Here is a 16,707-nt window from a genome sequence, read left to right as displayed (position 1 = left end):
TAGGGGGTAGATTCCAAAAAAAAAATCGGGCATACATAGGGCATACAAGAGCAGTTTATTCAAGAAATGGATTTAAAAATCGAATTGAAATAAAATTTAAAAAATGTTGAAATTTTGCCTTTCAGTTGGCATCGAGGTATGTTGTACGTTTGAATCTTGGCTGGAAGAGGCTGTAAGAGTCCATAGATTCCAGTCCCTTCGAGACGCGGTGAGGGTCAAGACAAGCTGGCAAGTTATCATGCTTGCTTTTCAAATCGCTCTTGAGGGGGTGATTCGACGAGCAGATATCGAAACAAGAAGTTTGTTTTTCAGAAATGTAGCACACTTTTGAGCTACGCAAACTACGCGCTTTGATATTAAAGCCAGAAACTTTCTCACGGCGGAAGCCATTTGCGCTAGATTGAAAGCGGAAGCTAGGAAGATTGGGCATAAAATAAATGCGCCGAAGACCATATAAATGTGTGGTAAAGGCTCAAAAGAGACAAACGTGCGCTTTTCGCGGACGGTAATTGTTGACAGCGACGAACCAGAAGTGGTTGATGAGTTTTAGTATGTGGGATCGCTGGTGGCCGCGGACAGCAACACAAATGAGGAGATATAGCGACGTATTCAAGCAGGACATCAAGCCTACTTCGCCCTTTTTAAAAACGGTACGAACAAGAGGCATAAGTCACCGTATGAAGCCGACAATGTACAAACCCCCTACTAGACCGATTGTTTTTAAGGATTTGACCAATATTTGATCTCTTTCATCAAATAAATTTGAAAACCCGTGTACTGACCCAACCAAATATTCGAACAAATTTTATTTTTCAAAATGTCGCCGAGCTTTTCCAATAAAATTTGGCGGTTTGTAAAACAGTGTAATATGCCAATCAAATTAAATTTGTTTTCGTAACATTTTGCGCTATTCGCCGGTTTGTTTGCTTGAAACTTATCAAAAAAGCTCACAATGTTTATTATTTGAACTGCTGTCAAAATCGAATTTGGTACAGGAAAAATCGTGCAGAAAGGAAGTTTTGCAAAGGAAATGACACTGGAATAAATCAGGACATTATTAAATCAATAGTGAAAAGTTAAAAAGATTATGAATAATGAGGAAATCACTTAATAGACCTGTTTTTCGAACATGATTTGTTTAACGGGAAATTAGCAGTCATTAACTTTTCGTCGGAGAGCCCAATTTCGGAAGCAGTTTTTGGACCCAATAGCTGGGGTCTGGTTGTAAAAATATAAATACTGCCTTCTTCTTGCCAATCTGAACACAGCGAATATATTTTCATGAACAGAATTTTTGTTTCAAACAAAAAAAACTGCTTTTGAAATTGGCAGAATCGATGACGACTAATTTCACCTTAACTACCCTCTAAAATTAGGCACTACCACGTATATAATACTACATATGTGAAACATTACTCTAGTAAATCTAGTAAATAAATAGTCAGCATGTAAACGTTCATTTCAGGATCAAAAGGCTACATTCTGTTTCTGTTAACATGGATAATTTACTAGAAAATATGAACAATAATTGTATGCATATCCACCTTCTGACTGTCTAGTCTTCATAGAATCCAAGGACAGTCAATCCGAGATGTCAGAACATCTGATACGAAGTCGGCTCTAGTTACATCCCGACGTGTTAGCAGGGTGTCCAAGTTGATTATTCTGCAGCGCTGTTCGTAGCTTGGTAGCCAGAACGGGTCATTCCATGGTAACCTACGGAGGGCAAAGCGGATAAACCTCCGTTGCACCGACTCTATTCGACTAGCAATATTAATATTGCTGTTGTAGTTGAAACCCGTAATCCACTTTTTCGCGCGTTTAATGGCGGCTAGTGGGTACCAGAATGCCAGTGTCGCTGCAGTGCGCGTGGTAAACATCACACATGTTCAGATAATGTATTTACATTATATATGCAAATGTATGTGTGCGTGAGATTCATTAAAATGGGAATCTCATTGTCAAACTTTGACAACCAGTTTGAAATTTCAAATATGGCTGCCAAGTAATGTGATTGGAAACTTCGCTTGCTTAAAATTTCTGAAAAAATCGGTGTAAAAGGGCGCAGTTGAGGGATTCCATTCATCCGGACGAAAAGAAAAAGAACGTTTAAAACCATTTCACTGGCATAAAAACACAGCGGAGAACGCACTGATGACAGCACCAGCCAGCGCACAGATAAAGAACAGTGAACAGATAAATAACAATGAGCAACTTTGACAATGAAGTTCCTGATTCACAGACTTGATACAGATTGTTAGCATCATGTTTACCACAATGAGTCCTATAGAAAAACAGCGACACTGGCATTCTATATATATTGATTCTACTGTGGGTACGCTTTTCGACAATGTTTATTTGCTTTTGGGAACTCCGCTCACGTATGCTTGAAAGTTCTACAGCGACAATTAAGGCTGGAAATATTAACTTAACGTGAATAAAGCTGCCAAAAGCATGCTAACGTTTTCCGAAAGAGCTATCCACTAGCCGTCATTACGCACGCGAATAGGTGGATAGCTGTGTTACATTCAATTTTATTCTGGTTTTGTGTGTCGCAAGTAGTGCGCTGTAATCGCACAGTGATGCGCTATCCAGCTTTTTACACCATCTGCCATAATAACGGACGGTATCAGGATTGCTAATGTGCGACTAATACAGTGGTTTGTGTGCATCGTCCGCTGACCGTCGAAGAGTTCGGACGCGCATTTTTACTGCGCAGTAACATAAGTACAATAATTTTTTTTACCGACTTGCGACAGCCTCGCGAATATTTATAAACAATTTTGACCGTCGCGCAACCGCGAGTAACTAGTATTTATAAACAATTTTTGACCGTCGCGTAACCGTGTGTAAATAATTTATCTTGTCCGCCGCGCAGTGAACTCCAGCCGTAATGAAGTGCAACGCTCCTGAATGTGGAATGACAAGTCTACGTCATCTTTGGAAGTGTCATGGAACATGCGGACGCAGCTTTCATGCTGCTTGTATTGGTGCTAAACGTGAGTGGGAGGACGATTTACGGAATTTTGTCCTGCCACTATGTACAGAATGCACACCAGACTTCACGGAAAAATACTCGCTGAAGCAAATAATCAGCAAGCAGACAGAAAGCCAACATCGAATCATCACACAATTGCAGAATATCACGCATATGCAGGACGCCGTGGAACAAATCGAAAAACGAATGGCTGCCATTGAACAACATTGGCATGTGGGAAATAAGCAAATAGCCACCACATTAGACAGTATCGAAGAAAAAATATCAGAAAACGTGAATGACACAATTGTAGCAGAAATCCAAAGACACACAAATAAACTTTTGGAAAAGCATTTTGGAAACGCTTTTGCTACACTTGAATCAAAAATTGACGCAATTGAATCATCAATTGAAGCCTCGTCAATTGGTAAGCTCAATTGTAGTATTGCAGCAAAAGAAGTACTAGACGAACTAAAAGTACTCTCTGCTGAAACCTCCAAAATGCATGCAACACCAGCGTCCGTCAATCACCTAAGTCTTTCTGAAGAGATGGAACGCTCACTGCATCCGTCCGCACCTGTAAATAACACGAAAAATGACCCTCCACAAAATTCCGGCTGGCGTATAGTAGGCAGCAAAAAAATCTGGAAAGCTGATTGGAGTTCTTTTGACTCCAGGCAACGAACCCGCCGCTTTCAAGAAAAACAGGCAGAAATTGCAGCGCGAAGACGCAGACAACAACGTAGACGACAGCGTAAAAATTCGGACAACATCAATAATAACACACGTCACAATCATCACAATAATAACGACTACACTCAGCACAATAGCGAACACCGCAATGTCAGTAATAATATCTACAGCAGCAACGACTATGACAACACCAACAACAATATCCATAGAACTGTCCAAAGCAATCAGCCAATGCTTCCAAAAAATTATGCATTACCTCTGGACAAGAACCTGCTGGCAGCTGCAAAACTTCAATTTTTTGGACCACCAACAACGGACATAACATCCAAATTCATAAATTTCCAAAAAGGCGAAACAATTAATCCATATAGAACCGAAAACCAGACTAACACCACCCTGAACGAAAACGGAAATAACAACGCTAGCAATAACAATACCTCACACCCAGCTCCAGCACCTCCTCAAGACAGTCTATTTGAATGCGACCCAATGCGTCCACCTATAGTCCGGCTCACTCAGCAGTCAACAAACGGCGACGGACGCTTTCTGAAAGCTAGACTGCGCGACCCAAAAATAATGAAAATCGTCCGCCTGTACTTGGCATATATGAAAGACCAGCAGCCGTCAGTCTGTATAGAAGGACTAACATCAACCAGCATTCGAATGCTTTTGGTATCCGAAGGACTCCCGACGTCTCCCGAACATCTAAAGCGCATCTTTCTAGAAGTCTACCAGGAATATGGACTTTTACCGCCGGAAGCAGAAGCTGACTTGCAGTCGTACAGACAATTTTTAGTGAGCGAACGAACTCACCGCCTTCAGCAATTGCGCGAAAGTAACAATAAATTTTCGACAAGCGTTGTACCGTCACGTAAATCTTACAACGCGAATTTTCTCTACCATTGACGCACAACACGGAAGAATTTGAACCACCAAAGTACCAAACGACGACGCCCAGTCTAATGAAGAAGAAATTTTATCGACGCGCTCTTTGGAGCTAGTAAACGTAAATGTAAGTAGTAATAATTTTCCAAAAACTTCTTCTGCACTAAAACAGAATGCGGCTGAAATTCTTGTGTATTGCCAGAATTTCAACCGCATGAAAAGTCCAGCCAAAATGAAGGAAATTCATCAAAATGTAATATCATCTTCTTTCAAAGTCATTCTTGGAACCGAAAGTAGCTGGGACGAAATCGTCAAAAGCGAAGAAATTTTTGGAAATCTATTTAACGTATTCCGGCACGACCGTAATTTGTCTCTAAGTCAGAAAAAATCTGGAGGAGGTGTCCTCATAGCTATAAACTCTGACTTTACTTCGGAAGAAATAATTACTAGAAAGCACATCGAATTTGAAAATATATGGGCCAAAGCAACCATATACGGCGAAGTACACATTTTTTCAGCCGTGTACTTTCCTCCCGAACATGCTAATAAACAGTCTTATGAACTATTTTTCGAAGCAGTAGAAGACATTATTTCAAATATGGAACCCGAAGTAAAACTACATATTTACGGCGACTTCAATCAGCGCAATGTGGACTTCATTGTAGACATTGGCAATGAATCCATTTTGCTTCCAGTAGTAGGCGAAAATGAAACATTGCATTACATTTTTGACAAAATTTCACAATTTGGCCTGCATCAAATAAATTCAGTCAAAAATAGTCAAAATGTTTATTTGGACTTACTTTTTACAAACTGCACAGACGATTTTGCTGTAAATGCTTCACTGTCTCCCTTATGGAAGAATGAAGCATTTCACACAGCAATCGAATACTCAATTTTCACACACAATAGCTCTTACCCTACTGACTTGGAATATGAAGAAGTGCCGGAATATAACAAAGCAAATTTTATAGAAATTAAGCGTAGACTATGTACAACAGAATGGCAACATGTGTTTTGTACTGAAGGAAATGTCGACTATGAAACAGAAAAATTCATCCTTTTCTTGAAGTGCCTTTTACACGAAACTGTACCAATGAAAAGAAGAAGACGAAGTAAACATAGTAAATGGCCTGTATGGTTCAACCCACATCTAAAAAATCTTAAAAATAGAAAACAAAAAGCACACAAAAAATTCAAAAATGAAAACAATACCATTAACTTGAATAATTATCTCAATATTAGCGAAGAACTCAACTCGGCCACTAAAATCGCGTATGAAGAATATAATAGTAAAGTCGAAAATGAAGTCAAATCATGCCCAAAAAATTTCTTTAACTATGTAAATACTAAATTGAAAAGCAGTAATTTCCCATCCCAAATGAAACTTGACGGGCTTATTGGAAATAATACTAATGAAATCTGCAACCTTTTCGCAAATTTCTTTCAAGAAGTATATACAACATTTACCGAAGAAGACCGCGGCCAAGAATATTTCTCATTTATACCCGAATTTTCTAACGACATATCTGTCTCTCAACTATCAGAAATTGACGTATTTGAAGCACTCAAAGGCTTGAATGCGTCAAAAGGGCCGGGGCCTGACGGAATAGCACCCATATTTCTCAAAAACCTGGCCGAAGAACTTGCTATACCATTACAATGCCTATTTAACATGTCTCTGAAAAATGGAAAATTCCCGAAAATATGGAAATCTTCGTATTTAGTCCCTATCTTCAAATCAGGAACAAAATCAGACATCCGAAACTACCGTGGAATTGCCATTATCTCTTGCATTCCTAAACTATAATCAATTATAAATGAAAAAATTTTTCAACAAGTAAAACACAAAATTACAAGTCAGGAACACGGCTTTTTTAAAGGCCACTCTACTGCCTCAAATCTTCTGGAATTTGTAGCTTTTACTCTTAATGCAATGGACAGTGGCAACCACGTAGAAGCTATTTACACGGACTTTAGTAAGGCATTTGACAGAATAGACATACCATTATTAATCTTCAAATTAGGCAAAATTGGAATAGAACCGAAGCTCTTGAAATGGCTTCAATCATATTTAACGGAACGTAAACAAATTGTTCGCTTTCAAAATGCCCTCTCGGACCCTATTCAAGTCACCTCTGGGGTTCCCCAAGGTTCCCACTTAGGGCCACTTCTTTTCATTTTGCACGTAAATGACATTTCCTACATACTTAACCACTCAACAGTACTTGTATATGCAGACGACATGAATATATATATGGAAATAAAAAATGCCCATGACGTCGCAGTATTTCGGAATGAAGTCAATGTATTCAACACTTGGTGCAACAAATCTTTACTAAACCTCAATGTAAAAAAATGTAACTCAATAGCATTTAGCAGGAAAATTCAAACTCCCTCTATTGACATATACTTAGGAAACAATATTGTACCAAAATGTAAAATTGTAAGGGATCTAGGAGTAATCTTAGACTCAAAACTAACATTTACAGAGCAATACAATACCATTATTAACAAAGCAAATAGAATGCTGGGCTTTATCAAACGCTTCAGTCATAATTTCAAAGACCCATACACAATAAAACTTTTATACATTACATATGTAAGACCTATTCTGGAATATTGCAATATTGTATGGCACCCACAGACTGCGTTACACGAAGGACGCATTGAATCTGTTCAGAAACAATTTCTACTATACGCGCTTCGAAAACTTAACTGGACAGTATTTCCATTACCATCTTATGAAGCGCGCTGCATGCTCATCCATATACAAACACTTAAAGAACGTCGCGAACAAGCAATGCTTTACTTTATCAATGACATTATTTCTCAACGCATCCAGTCCGCAGATTTGCTTGCTCAGTTAAACTTTTATGCGCCGAGTCGTAACCTTAGAACTAGAAAAATATTTATGGAAAAATCATATAAAACCAATTATGCGAAAAATGGACCAGTCAATAACATGATGCGCCTTTATAATCAAAATTGCGAAAGAATTGACATCACTATGTCCAGAATCCAAATTAAACTAGGACTTAGCCATAGGAATAATGTATAGTATATAAGTAAACATTGTAATAATATTATTGTATGTAGTCTACAAATGCTTGACGAATAAAACAACAACACCGTGAAAAATTTTTCGCAGCGAAAAAAAATTTGGATATGCAAACAAACCGCGTATACGTATACGCGGCGAACTGTGCATGCGGTAAATGTCAGCAACCTCTATAATACGTACTAGTACTTCATAAACTATGTACATTATAGCAAAAATTAGACTGCAAAAATGAAATACTGCGGAATAATAATGTCCCAAATTTATGCATGCACCCAACATTCATTTTTCTTGAATAGTAGGGGTATAGATTACTGGGTAATAAGCACTTGATTAAGTGTTATTCAACAGAAATGTTTGTTGAATATATCTGGCATCTGCTTACGACCTTTTGAAAAGTTGGTGCCGAACTTATTATATACCAAGCAATGCCCACAGAGTAACAGACGTAACACTGAAGCCTCATTCCATCGCCAATAAAAACGATCATTTCAAGTGTCCGTTTAAGCCAAGACTCAAACAACAGTCGCTGCGCGAGAACGCCGCTTGCTTGCGCTGGCGCTGTTGTCAGATAATATACAAGTAAATTTAAAACATTGCTTTTATAGCATTTATAGCGAGTTGCTCTGCGTAGCGCGAAGACTGCACCAGGAGATGCTAGTGTTTTTTCCCAGCTTTAGGGGTGTCATTGAAACGATGTTTTGTTAGAAAATTTATTAGAAGTGTTACGTCTGTTAGTCTGTGCAATGCCTTTATGTAAAGAGCATTTTACGTGACAAAGCGACATGCTGACTTGCTGATATTGATGTTGCGCTTTCCATGTGCTGTGCTGGTACTTTGACAATCCGCAGATGCCCCACGGGAAAGCAAAACAGAGCTGCCACAAATACAGATATTTGTGCATACATAAATTTGGGACCCATCAATTATTTCAGTTGCTGTGATTTCTGGCTCTACTAATGTTCCTGAATTTTAAAGTAGTCCATAAACTATTTATGTTATTTAAAAGATTAGATCGAGAAAATTAAATACTCCGGAGAAAACGGTAGGGTCCCAAATTTATGCATGCACAAATATCTGTATTTATGGCAGCTCTGAAGCAAAATCAATATCAGCAATGTTGTTATGTTATGGTTGGACAAAAGCGACACGGCTGACATTGGTATTGATATTAGTGATGTCCGAAATTTTTAATTATTCGATTACCGATTAATCGATCGAGTAGGCACTGATCGATTAGTTCAGTATTCGTGCTAGTAGTAGTGTTCGACATCGGAACGAAAATTGAGGTCCGGTAAAAATCGGCACGAATTTTCTTATTCCGACTTTATTCCGGTCCGATTTAGCTCTGTTCCGGTTCCGGAACCCTAACAGAGCCAAATCGGACCGGATCATTAGTCTTTATAGTCGGAATGTTATTCCGAAGTTCGTGCCGCCTTTTAACCGGACTGGACCGGAACCCGGACCTCAATTTTCGTTCCGATGTCGAACACTAGCTAGTAGTATTCGACTATAAATATTCGAATATTTCGTTAAATTATTCGATTAATCGTACGATTATGAACGATTAATGGGGATTATTCACATTTTTTTTATCTTATTTAAACTATTCGATTAATGAATTACAGTGGACTCCCGTTCGTTTGAACGATTCCTCATGCAAACTAACGGGGTTAGTTTTTAATTTGAACAACTGGTAACCCTAAATATGCTGGAACTTGTGTGAACTGGCTGCCCTGCACTTTGTTTTTTTATTTTTTTTTTTTTAATTCTATATTAGAGAGGTTTTCAGCCTGCGGCTGGTTCGCCTCTTAGCACTTTGTTATTGTTTTGATGGTTTGATTCAGTTGGCAGTTGCAAGTGACTATTTCATTCTCCGATCGAATTTCTACCATAATCGTTGGGAAAACGCAAAGTGAAACAGTTTGAACACGCAAGTTCAAACAAATCGTGTTTATGTGCATTGTCTGCATAAGCAAATGATGTCGTATTGAGAATGACATTTGAACCATTTTTAATTTGCACGTCGTGCAAACCAACGGGATTCAAATTAAAAAGTGTTCAGATTAAAAAAGGTCAAACGAACGGGAGTCCACGTACTCGTGCCGGCAGTATTCGATTACAAATTATTCGATTATTCCATGCTGTAATCGATTAATCGAGCGATTACCGGACAGCACTAAATGTAGAAATTGAATTTACACTCAAGTCGCTTTTTACGCGAAGGATACGTCCCGCGTAAATCAAAACCGCGTAAATTCCGAAAACCGCGTAAAAATAGTAATTTTGATTATTGTTAATTCAACTGTATTAAAACGTGTATTAAAACGTGTTTAAAATTAAAATGGCTTTCAGCTTCCTGTTAAATGAATAGCCTCACTTTCCGAGCGTACTTTTTTGCGTACTTGATCTGTTTGATCTGCACAGAAATCTGCTGGCGCAAACATTTTCGGGCCGAATATATTTGATAATCTCACGAATTTCATGCTGTTTTGCAAACAGTGTACTGGCCCCACAAAATATGTCAAAATTTATTTGATTTTGTAACACGGGTAACGTCTCAGATCGAATTTTTGACATCAAATTTGACAAACAGTGTACTGGGCAAGACAAATTTGTCTGTCAAATACCAAAATTTGCCCAAATTCTGACAGGAAGAAAATTTGACGATAAAGCAAACAGTGTACTAGTACCTTTAAGCATCATTCACAGGTACATTCTGTTCTCTGTTATCAATCCCACTATTCGCAGATAGTGGCTTGGAGAGTTCATTTGCTTGTTCAATCAAAGTATCACTCGAAAGACTTGAAAAGTATTCCAAATTCAGTACTGCGCCACGCTACCGTCAAGCACAACGTACCCCCCTTTCCCTGTTAGCACACAACTGAGGGTGCAACCAAAGACTCTTATTTGGTCGACCCTCGACCCAGTTGCGTCCCGGCCGGCACCGCGTATAAGAGTTCCCGCTCCCATCTTATTGGCTATACGGAGTCGCGCAAAGTCGAATGCGACTTTGTTCGGCACCTTTACCTCGCTGGGTTAGGGCCTTAACCGGTCACCACGGTATAATCGAGCGCGAAGCAACCGGAGGTCGCCGAAACCTACGCGTTATCTCTCGAAACCGCGCTGCCGGAAGAGGGTGAGCTGGATAAAGCCCCTCTTGAGGACTGTTGGAATTCCGTTAAAACAGCCATTAACAGCGTAGCGGAGAACGTCCGAGGCCGTGTGGCACCGAATCGACGTAACGAATGGTTTGACGAGGAACGCCAGCAGATACTGGGTGAGAAGAACGCGGCGCGGGTACAAATGCTGCGTAGAGCCACCCGTCAGAATGTGGAGCGATACAAACAGAAGCGGAGGCAGCAAACCCGACTCTTCAAGGAGAAGAAGCGCCACCAAGAGGAGGAGTGCGAAGAACTCGAACAGCTGTACCGCTTTCACGACACACGTAAGTTCTATCAGACTCAACGGATCTCGCAAAGGCTTCGTGCCGCGGGCCGAAATGTGCAGAGAAAAAGATGAAGGTATCTTGACTGACAACCGTGCGGTCATCGAACGGTGGAAGCAGCACTACGATGAACACCTGAATGGCGTGCAGGCGGAAGACCATGATAGCGGAGGAAGTGACCACATTGGTGCAGCAAGCAACGAAGATGTGCCACCCCCATCGATAAAGGAAGTTAAAGAAGCCATCCAGCGGCTGAAGAACAACAAAGCAGCGGGAAAGGATGGCATTGGAGCGGAACTTATTGAAATGGGCCCGGACAAGTTGGCCGGCTGTCTGCATCAACTGATTGTCAAGATTTGGGATACGGAACGACTACCGGAGGAGTGGAAAGACGGAGTAATCTGCCCTATCGACAAGAAAGGTGATAAGCTGGATTGTGAGAACTACCGAGCAATCACTATCCTGAATGCCGCCTACAAAGTGCTGTCCCAAGTCATCTTTCATCGACTATCGCCAATAGTCAATAGATTTGTGGGAAGTTACCAAGCCGGCTTCATGGAGGGTCGGTTTACAACAGACCAAATCTTTACAAGTACCGCGAATTCCGAGTCCCCACGCACCACCTGTACATCGATTTCAAAGCCGCATATGATAGCGTAAACCGACAACAGCTATGGAAAATTTTGGACGAAAACGGTTTTCCGGGTAAGCTTACTAGACTTATCATGGCTACGATGGATGGGATCCAGTGCTGTGTGAGAATCTCGGGTGGATTGTCGGACCCATTCGAATCTCGCAGGGGACTTCGACAAGGAGATGGTCTTTCCTGCCTGCTATTCAACATTGCGCTTGAAGGTGTTATAAGATGAGCGGCGATCGAGATGCGGGGCACGATTTTTAATAAATCCAGTCAATTTATCTGCTTTGCTGACGACGTGGATGCTGTCGGCAGAACATTTGAGGTGGTGGAAGATCAGTACACCAGACTAAAACGCGTAGCAGAGAAGATTGGATTGAAGATAAATACGTTTAAAACGAAATATATGCTGGCGGGCGGGACCTAGCGTGACAGGGCCCGCTTGGGCAGTACCATGGTAATCGACGGGGATGAGTTCGAGGTAGTCGACGAGTTCGAGGTAGTCGACAAGTTCAAGGTAGTCGACGAGTTCGTATACCTTGGCTCACTGGCAACAGAGGACAACAATACCAGCCGTGAGATTAAAAGACGTATTATCGGCGGGATCCCAAGGAAAATTCACCGAAACTTTGTGGAATTTCAGATTATACGGCTCAATTTTGAACTTAAAGGCCTCACCCGCCTTTTCATTTAGTTTAGTTTAGTTTATTTATTTATAACACGTAACATAAGACAAAATGTCTTTTTTCCGTTACATTGATCTTAACAATAGAATAAGCGACACTGAATTTAAACTACGTACTCAATAAAACAATTTCTAACAATTTAAGAGCTCTATACATTTCTTCTTAAAACCTATATGCGATTCTTCTAGGGTCACATCATTTGGCAAGGAATTCCAATGAACTAGTCCTCTAACAAAAAACGTTTTTCCATACTTTGATGTTCTAAATCGTGGTAATGTATATTTTCTAGAGCGTGTACTCCTTAGCGGTTGCAATTTTGTATATAAGTATTCAGGTTGTTTACACTTTATTAGATTGTGAATGAATAAACAAGAGCGCATTTTACCAAAGTTTTTAAAAGGACAACCAATTAATCTGCTTTGAAGATGTGTAACACTTGCATATCGGTTACAGTTGAAGACGTATCGTGCGCATGCATTCAAAGCCACCCGTAGTCTATTTAGTGAGAATGCAGATGCTTCATCGAACAAGAAATCACATGATATGAAGTAAGGAAGAATTAAGCTTTTGAAAAGTTTAATTTTTGTTTCAGTACCGAAAAGCGAAGAAGTTACATATAGTCTACGCAAACATGAATAGATTTTCCCACATTGTTGCTGGAGATATTTATCCCATTCGAGATTAGACTGAATTAACATTCCTAGGCTGGTTGCATTATGGACAAACTCTAGATTTACAAAGTTCAGTTGTAATGCTGGTTTTAATGAATTTTGATGAGCATTATTTGTTAAAAACATAGCTTGAGTTTTTTGGGGATTCAACGTCAGCATATTTCTTTTAGACCAATCAAAAACTCTCTGCAGATCACTGTTAATTTTGATGGAAGCATCAAGAGAACTTTTGTCGGCGCACTCAAAATAAAGCTGTACATCGTCAACGAAAATGTGTATTTTGCAGTAGTGAAGCACACTTGGGAGATCGTTTATGTAGAGAGAGAAAAAGATTGGTCCAAGAATTGAACCTTGAGGCACTCCAGAGACAACTGGGATAAATTGGGAATATTCTCCATTATTGAAGACTGCTTGAGTGCGCTCACTCAAATAGGAGTTTACCAAATTTGCAGCGTGTCTTGAAAATCCAAACGATGACGTCAATTTATTGCACTGCATTTTATGCGACACTGTATCGAAAGCTTTGGAGAAGTCAAGAAGAACCAGCACAACAGGTCTACCATCATCGATTATTAAACCAATGTCATCCAGGACTTTCAGCATTGCAGTTTTTGTACTGTGTTTCTTACGATAACCAGACTGGTTGCAATTTAGCAAATTATATCGTTCGATATAACTACCAATGTGTGTTTTAATAATTTTTTCAAAAACTTTTGACAAAGCACACAAAATGCTTATGGGGCGCAGATTTTTCAGAGAATTTACATTGGATTTTTTCTTAATAGGGATTATCTTACTTCTTTTCCACTCTTTAGGAAATACGCTGGTAGTGACAATAGCGTTGAACAAATGCGTTACTGGTTTAATAATCAAAGGACAAATAGCTTTCAAAAATTTCAAAGGTAACGAATCAAGTCCCACTGCATTTGATTTAATGGAGTACATACAGTTTATAACATCGATTTCACAAATATGACCGAAGAAAAACAATTCACGATCGTATGTATTGTTATTAGCCTGTGGTTCTTCTACTGGACTTGTAGGTTGAGTAAAATTAGCAGAGAATGAAAGATTGATTTCATCAGCAGTATAATAATTGGTAGCATTTGTTTTGGTAGATCCTACACCGAATGATTTAAGAGTTTTCCACAGTTCTTTTGGCGATTGCATAGGGTCCAAACGAGTCACGAAATAACTTTGTTTCGCTGTACGTACAAGTTTTGTAACTTTGTTACGTGCTGCTTTGAAAGTATTATTGTCGATAGAACTTCTACTGGTTTTCCATTTTTTGTAGAGTAAATCCCGGTCTACGATTGCTTTACTAATCGTATGATTGAACCAAGGATTTGCCCTCAGTTTGGGTGAGAAAGAGCGGATAGGAACAAATTCATTATGCAACTCCAACATTGATGAGTTGAAAAAGTCTAACAGAAAGTCTGAGTTATTACTGCGATAAAAATTTGTCCAGTCAATCAAATTGAATGCTTCCATGAAAACTTCATTTGGAATACTATTATAATCACGATAGTGAATTTCAACTGCTGCGGGTTGATACTCAAAGTCTAAAGAAGCAAAAATCAAATCATGGTTCGATAATACTGGTACTTCAATTTGATTGAAACGCAAAACTTTAGTTTTATCATTGGTCAAGAACAAATCGAGTTGAGATGCTCCATTTTGATGAAAAAAGGTTGGTTCAGTACCCAAGCTAAACACAGAATGTGTCTCCATCCAATTTTCCATACGGCGAGTATTCGTTGAACTGCGATCAAATAGGTTCGTATTGAAGTCACCCATTAAAAATATCTGATCATATTTGCACCCAAAGAACGAGAAAAGATCATCCAAGCACTCAGTGCAATCAACTCCTGGGGGACTGTACAGCGCTATGAAAAGAAATTTTTCGTTAGATAACAAAATCTCGGTTGCTATAAACTCTGTACAGGGTACACCAGGTTCATTTTTGGACGTCTCCAAAACCTTAAACTTCAGTCTATTCTTTAACAACATCATTACGCCCCCTCCCAACCTTCCAACTCTATCGTGCCTAATTGCGTTGTACCCATTAATCGATACAATTGAATCGTCAACTTTGTCATTCAACCAAGTTTCGCTCACATAAACAATGTCTACGTTGCTCACATTCACTATTTGGCACAGTTCATCTAGTTTACATAACTTCCTTGCACATATGCTTTGACTATTAACGCAGCAAACGGACAACTTTCCTTGGTATAAAGCAGATTTCATCACCGTACCAGCTACACACCAATTTGATGAGGTGCTAATATCTGCGTTAATAGACATGATCGGAATAAAAATGATTTACAGTAACGAGAGAAATGTGTATGAGTACAGACTTAGCAAATAGATTACAAATGTTCTTCTAACAAATTGTTTTACCTTTATTATAGTATATAACAAAGGTTTAGAAATTGGTCGAAAAACACAAAACTAATCCGAGGCCCGGAGGGCCGAATCACATATACCAATCGATAGAGCTCGACGAACTGAGCAATGTCTGTGTGTGTGTGTGTATGTGTGTATGTGTGTGTGTATGTGCGCGACGCAACTTTTCTATCGCCTGTTTCTCGGAGATGGCTAAACCGATTTGTTCGCTATTACTTTTGTTTGAAAGGTATTATTGCCTAGTATATCACTATTGAATTGTTTCGCGGTCCGACATTTCGTTTGGAAGTTATAAGTAAAAATGTAAAAATTACGTGACACGATTTTCTCCAGAACAACATGACCGATTTCAACGATCTTAGTACCAAATGAAAGCTCTTATTAACGCTAAATTTTTCGGGTAAATTTTATTGAAAACAAACAAGTAGTTTAAAAGTTATGCTTAAAAAACCTGTTTTGACAAGGTAATAATTATCGCATGTTTCTTAGAGATGACTAAACCGATTTAGGTGCTATTAGTCTCATTTGAAAGATAACATAACCTAATAGATCACTATTGATTTGTTTTTTGATTGGACGTTTAATTTGAAAGTTATGAGCAATTAAATACAACACATAAAAATTTACAATAATATATAACGAGATCATCTAAGATAATTTATCTAGTTTGAATTATTTTGGCATCAAATTAGAGATTTTAATGCTGTAAATATATCTGCAAAATTTCAGAAAAATCGATTTTGCCGATCAAAAGATATTAACCCTCGAACACTCGCGCAAACTTTTGTAATACGATTAGTCGCGCGCACAATGGCCCAAAGCCAAAAAGACATGCGCACTAGAATTTTGACTGGGAAAACTTGGTTTTAGGTTTATGGAACCTTTGGAAGAATTTCTTGAAATTGAAAGTTCTATCGTCTGGTGCAATTTAAATTTTGATTAATCCCCCTAAAAGTGAAATAAAAAAATATTTTTCTTCAGTTTCAATATAACACATTGATGTGTTCTGCAAAGTTTTAGAATATATTATTACAAGAAATTTTGTTGAATACAGTAACCTTCTATCTATTCAGCGAAGATATAAAAATCTTATTCATTGTATATGAATTTGTAAAATCAGTTTTTTCTATTTAGCTCTTTTTGTAATTGTTGTATGACTTTTTCAAGTATTACAAAATTATATAAATAGTAAAAATACACAACTTTGATGAATATAGTATACCTCTATGTTTGTTTGTTT

The 16,707-nt window shown here is 38.8% G+C and overlaps 1 protein-coding gene across 5 annotated transcripts in view; it reads right to left on the bottom strand.

Moving 5' to 3' along the window:
• LOC128734284 (plexin-B) overlaps nt 1-16,707 on the bottom strand; it is a 748,132-nt gene that overhangs the window by 204,082 nt on the left and 527,343 nt on the right. The gene's annotated exons all lie outside the window — the stretch shown is intronic.

This window comes from Sabethes cyaneus, chromosome 2 (assembly GCF_943734655.1).
Source record: "Sabethes cyaneus chromosome 2, idSabCyanKW18_F2, whole genome shotgun sequence".
NCBI lineage: Eukaryota > Metazoa > Arthropoda > Insecta > Diptera > Culicidae > Sabethes > Sabethes cyaneus.
The sequence above is the reverse complement of the archived record's forward strand: the minus strand, read 5'-3'. Positions and strand labels throughout refer to the sequence as shown.